Source organism: Diachasma alloeum, unplaced genomic scaffold, assembly GCF_001412515.2.
Source record: "Diachasma alloeum isolate Michigan unplaced genomic scaffold, Dall2.0 Dall_scaffold_00388, whole genome shotgun sequence".
Taxonomy (NCBI): domain Eukaryota; kingdom Metazoa; phylum Arthropoda; class Insecta; order Hymenoptera; family Braconidae; genus Diachasma; species Diachasma alloeum.
The window spans coordinates 171,284-177,678 of record NW_021680527.1 but is presented as its reverse complement, the minus strand read 5'-3'; positions in this window follow the sequence as shown (position 1 = coordinate 177,678).

Here is a 6,395-nt window from a genome sequence, read left to right as displayed (position 1 = left end):
CACCGGCACACGCGGTGGCACTTCGCGTGCGTCCTCGCGACATCTGGTGTGCAGCAAAATATTAATGAAAGTGAAATGTGCATAATGCAATTGGGTAATATGAGCGAATATGGTGTTCGTAAGTATTCCAACATCTTTCCCATATGATATCATAGTTCATTTCTGTGTCCAGGCTAGTTTCGATCTAACAAAAACCTCAATATCCATATGCTCTCACAACCCCTTTCACTGCTCTTAATTCATAGTAGAAAAGCCGTTTAACTTTGTTGCAATTTAAATTACGTTTTTTCATGTTAGTATGTCCAGTGCCCTTGCTTCTATATGAATAATATTTGTTGCTTTCTTTGCATTGCTGCATTATTAACTAATCATCTCAAAGCAGAGGTTATGAATTCGACCAGCCACCATTTCCAATCACTTGATCTAATTCCTTGAGATCAATCAATTTTGCATTTCTCCGTAAAACAACAATTACACTAATTAAAATAACTCATTCGACACAATGCCACGTGATTAGTTAATTTGTGTTTATACTTGATTGTTTTTTCTCTGAAAAGTAAATGAAGATAAAATCAACAAAACATTATTTATCATTATGATTGGTGTCATAACTGATTGTTCTTTCCAGTGTCAGAAACATCGTCACAATTTCTGGAAGGTGTGAATATTCAGCGCAATCGATTGGAGGATTAAAGGATCCAGATTGATTAAAGTTTGTGTCGTGTGCTTCACAGAAATACTAAAAATATTCACATTTGAAGCGCTCGAGAATCTTGGATTTGATAATTAAATGGAGAAAGGAAAGAAGAATAGTCCAAATCTATCATGAGAGCATTCACATGAATAATATTCATTTAATTCCGGTAAAAGCATCTCTTTACGTACATCTTAATTGTTGAAAGCGTTCTTCGTAGTCACGAAATTAGACATTAGTGTCACCTATTTTTTTTTAACGATTGTAGGTTAGGCCTAAATGTCTGGAATGATTGNTAAAAGCACCTCTTTACGTACATCTTAATTGTTGAAAGCGTTCTTCGTAGTCACGAAATTAGACATTAGTGTCACCTATTTTTTTTTAACGATTGTAGGTTAGGCCTAAATGTCTGGAATGATTGAGACTGAACAACATGCAGGATTGTACACAAAGAGAGTGCTAATTTATTAAAGTTCAAAGAAACTGAAAAAAAACAAAGAAACGACGAAATTCCCGTGCATTTGCGTCTGATGCACTTTCATCCAGCAGGCCCCTCATGTATCTCTGCCATTGGTCAGCGTTCTTCTCTGAAGTACTTCGCACTAGTGTTCACAGTACTGAGCTACGTACTGCACTATGAAAATGTCAGTCAATAATGGTCTGGATGAATTTTTTCGACTTATTTGAGGTTTGTAGCATGGAAATGCCATACCATTCTGGAATAGATATATAGTCGAACGCTCATGGATTGAGCATTTTATATGCTGTGACCATATGGACGATGAATTACTGTGGTAATTCAGTAAAGTCGTTGTCATAACGACAAAGTTCCGATAAGGATAAATCTGAATCAATGGTTATATTTCAAGTTGCACGTTTAATTATATATACATTCGTAGTTTATTAGTTTGTATATATATATATATATATATATATATATATATATATACAAACTAATCAGGAGTTTATATATATATATAAACTCCTGATTTAAATTTCCTGATGTTATGGACCGCATGTTACATCGCTTCATATGGAGTTTCATGTATACTTGAAATATTTAAACTATGAAATACTTCAGTGATTCAGTAAAATCATCGAAACCACGATGAAATTGAAGCGAAAAATGATCAACTAATTTTTCCACTTTTATTTGCATGCTTGCTATCTGGCATGAACTAGAAATTTCATTTGTAGAACAGCTTCCCTGTTTCATTTTTTATGCTAATGCTTGAACAATAAACTGAATTTATTGTGAGAGACGTTGGTGAATTGTTTGAGGTTCCTCATTGACTTTAGCCCGGGCTAGAAACGTTGAGTATTTTTCAATGAAGCAATGGATGAAATCGCAGTCATCAGGGATGATTTCCCAAAAATTTATTGAACTGTCTATTCCATCAGTTCATGAGAAGAAGGATTCTTCGTACGAAATAATCACGCGAAATATGACTCATGGTTGAAAAATTACAAATTTTACCGCAATTTTCATGTTAGACTAAGATTTGCGAACCAGTAATCACAATTGATACTGAAAGATTTGTTGTTATTTTATATTGTTCATAGATAGAAAATAATTATCCCGATTTGACATCATTACCGGCTGAGTATCAACCGAAGATGGGCCCACTGTCGACCCATAGATGGCGTATTCGCAACGCCATCTCTAGGGGGAGGGGTTCCTGAAGGTAACGTCGAGAAGTGCCATGGCCACTTAACGGATTCAGTATTTGCTGAAGACGATCTGTGTGAGTTTGAGTGGGAGTTACATGCACGTCAGCAAATTAATCTTTATGGGCAAATAAAAATACAGTCTAAGGAAGTAATTGAGTCGGAATAGGATAAAAATCATCGAGATATTTCAATTCTTAGGAGTCCTTAATATAAATTTAATTATTAAAATCATCATGATGTAAGACAATTGATGTAAAAGAAAATATTACAAATTAAAATATATGAAAAAGTTGAAAAATAATGGTAATGACGAATTTTTGCTTAAAACATCATAAATAATCACTACGATCACGAATTCACTAATTGAATGATGACGTCTATCTCTGACAATTTGTCGGGACACAAAGGGGAAAAAAAGTTACGAATACAGGCGTCGCTTTTTGGAATAATGATAATTTATGAAAACCATGCGAAATAATGTAAAAAAATGATGTTTCCTCATAAAATTAGAAGATGATATGAATAAATGATGAAATGGAACTTTTTTTTCACGAACGCTGCATTCTCATCGGACTCGACTCCGATGAGATTGAAATAGTCTTAGCATTTGTTCAGTTATTTAGATTATTCATAACAAGGAAAAATTCAAAGTCGATAATTTTACTATAATGAAAAAAGGAATTGGCCAGGAAAACATTGTTGAAACCCATAATGGGTCATATCCATCTACACTCATCCGTTCGTTGTCGCACTGCAACTAAGGATCGAGTGATCGCCACAGATTTTTTATGTGTGAAATTGGAATGGCTTCCATTCGGAAGCTTATTATAATTGGTAAAGAGAAAAACAAGCAGGCGACCGACCCTATTCGACAGAAGACTTGTGACACCACACTGTTATGTCAAAAGTCTTCATTTTTCTGCTACCAATTACATTGGTTATAAGCTTCCGAAGGGAAGAAGTGCATCGTCTATTTTTTATTTTTATTATTTCAACCGTAGTATATAAAATCATTTCGTCCTCTTAAAAATTTCATATGTAAAATTATGTGGTTTTACTCCGATTCAATTATTTCTCTCGATTTCATTCGTATTTTCCAAAACAGACTGATCTGTGCTGATGAATACACGTCCCATTCGAATTCAAAAAAATCATTCTCATTCCAGATGGTATTCCATAGTGCAACTTTTCTTCTTTCATATGGAATAGGAGGTCATCGAGACAAGTATTTAAAAAAAAAAAAAATTTAATCCCTCGAGAAGTAAAGGAGTTATTGGCCAAAATGGGTTTCCACAAAAAATTGAATATCTCGCGAACCGCTCGGTCGATTTTGCCCATTCAAAATACCATTCGTCTATGTCATGAAAGCTACGAACATACCAAATTTCAAGTCAACAACAACCTTTTTTATCGAGTTATCGCGCGCACAACGTTTTTCGCAAAAAAACAGATTAACGGCAATATCTCTAGACTCAACAGCGATTGTTCGATATATTATGGGTGCTTCAGATGGAGGTCATTGGGACGAGTATTTCAAAAAAAAAAAAAATTTAATCCCTCGAATAGTTAAGGAGATATTTGCCAAAATGGATTTCTACAAAAAATTGAATATCTCGCGAACCGCTCGGTCGATTTTGCCCATTCAAAATACCATCCATCTATGTCATAAAAGCTACAAGCATACCAAATTTCAAATCGATATTAACATTTTTTATCGAGTTATCGCGCGCACAACGTTTTTCACAAAAAAACCGATTAACGGCAATATTCCTAGACTCAGCAGTGATTGGTCTATGTATTATGAATGATTCAGGTAGAGATCATCGAGACGAATATTTTGAAAAAAAAAAGTTGAAATCGGTGCATTTATTGAGGAGATATAGCTGAAAAACGAAATTTAAACAATTGGCAATATCTCAGGAACTACTGGACCGATTGAGCCCAAATGGAGCCACAAAGTGGGGCTTATTCATAGCTATCATCAGTAAAAATTTCAAGTTTTTATCTGCGAATTTCACCGTATTTATGTTAAAATTTCTAAAAATAAACCCCCAAAACAGCCATTCTGCACATACATACGTACAGACGCAACCTCAAAAACAACATTTTTTCACGTTTCATGACATTCTAGATCATTTGCAATGAAAATTAGAAAATCGAAAAATCGACCAAAAATAATGCTTCCCTTCGGAAGCAAAAACGCATGGAGTAACGGTCACATGACTTCTGCCAAACAGGGTTCTACCCCTGCTTCTTTAAGAATTGTTATTGGACATTTTCTCTTACAAGGTCGAAACATTTCAATTGATCCATTTTAAACTGTTGACGGGCGAATTTCAATTAGTTTTATTCATTTTATCATGAAAACAGATTTGCAAATAAACCTTCCAAATATTATAGTATGAGGTTTAACCAAGTGATCTAAGAATTCCAACGAGTTGCACTTCGCCGGGGAATCATTAATGACTTTCACCAGTATTTTTATGTCATTAATTATGAACATATAGGTGTTTAAAAATCAATGTACATCCAACACTTTATTGACATTTTAACATGTACAACGAACAGTTCAGTGAGACTGGTCACTTTGCTGACGGTCCGCCTATAATGTGAATTGTACAGTTCGATGACTGCCATTGAAATGATTTTAATCGTTTAAGAATTGTTATCTGATATTTTTTCTCACAACAGGGTCGATAAATTTCAATTCGTCCATTTTAAACGGTTGGCCGGCTGATTTCAGTTAGCTTTGTTAATTTTATGATCAAAACAGATGTACAGCCAAATCTTTCAGATCTCCTAGTGTGAGGTCTGTCATAAACATATAATTGGTTAGCAGGTGATCTACGAATTCTAACGAGTATCACTTCTTCGAGGAATCATTGATGAATATCACGAGTATCAATTATGATTATAAAAATCTATGTACGATCAACAGTTTAGTGACATTATATCATGTACAACGGACACGTCAGTGACATTGATCACTTTGGTGATGGTTCGTCTATAATATGAATTATACAGTTCGATGACTGTCATCGAAATCATTTTCAATGTTGAAGAATTGTTATGAGATTTTTTTTGTTAGAACTGGGTCGAAAATATTAATTCATTTGTTACACGGCAAACTGGCGAATTTCAAATACCTTTGATAATTTTATCATGAAAACAGATCTGCAGAGAATCCTTCCAGATTTTCTAGTGAAAAGTCTTACAAAATGCTATGATTGGTTGTTAAGCTATCTAGGAATTCCAACGAGTTTCACTTCTTTGTGAAATTATTAACGACGATCACGAGTGTTGTTGTGGATCATTTATGACCATATCCGTGTCCAAAAATCACTGTAAAATGCAGAGTTCTGTGACATTATAACATGTACAACGTACACTTCAGGAATACTTGCCACTTTGGTGACGATCCATGTATAATGGGAACGCCCAGCCCATTATGTCACCTCTGTTATTTCATGACTTGTTCTGAAGAATCACTCATCGGGCAGTGAGAACAAATTTTTCCATGTGATTGAAGGAAATGACATGACGCAATTTCTTCGATAATTGTCACCAAAATGTACATTTCGCATTGTATATACATGTATATTTATCAAACATACATATTAATATTGTCACCGAAATGTTCGATTAAAGATAAATCGGACAATTTGATGACGATATCATACTGACCATTTGATATAAGACAGTTACTTCGATGACAGTCATCAAACTACACGATAAATGCCTCCGGCAATTGGTGACAGTCGTGGAAGTGACCAGAATTCACGAAACTGTTCACTATATTTCACGAAACGTCATCGAAACATCCACTCCACATATAAATATGTGTATTACTTTTTTTTTAGATGAGGAGACTGCAGAGACAGCTCCTAGACTATAGGGGTTTTCTCCTGGAGGCTGGTAGGAGAGGAGACCTAATTTTGTTAGATATTATTGCTTTAAAAATTTCGGGAATTATTCCGACGGTTGGTCATCAGATTTCTTTGATTGTATAAATGAAAAAAAAAAAAAAAAA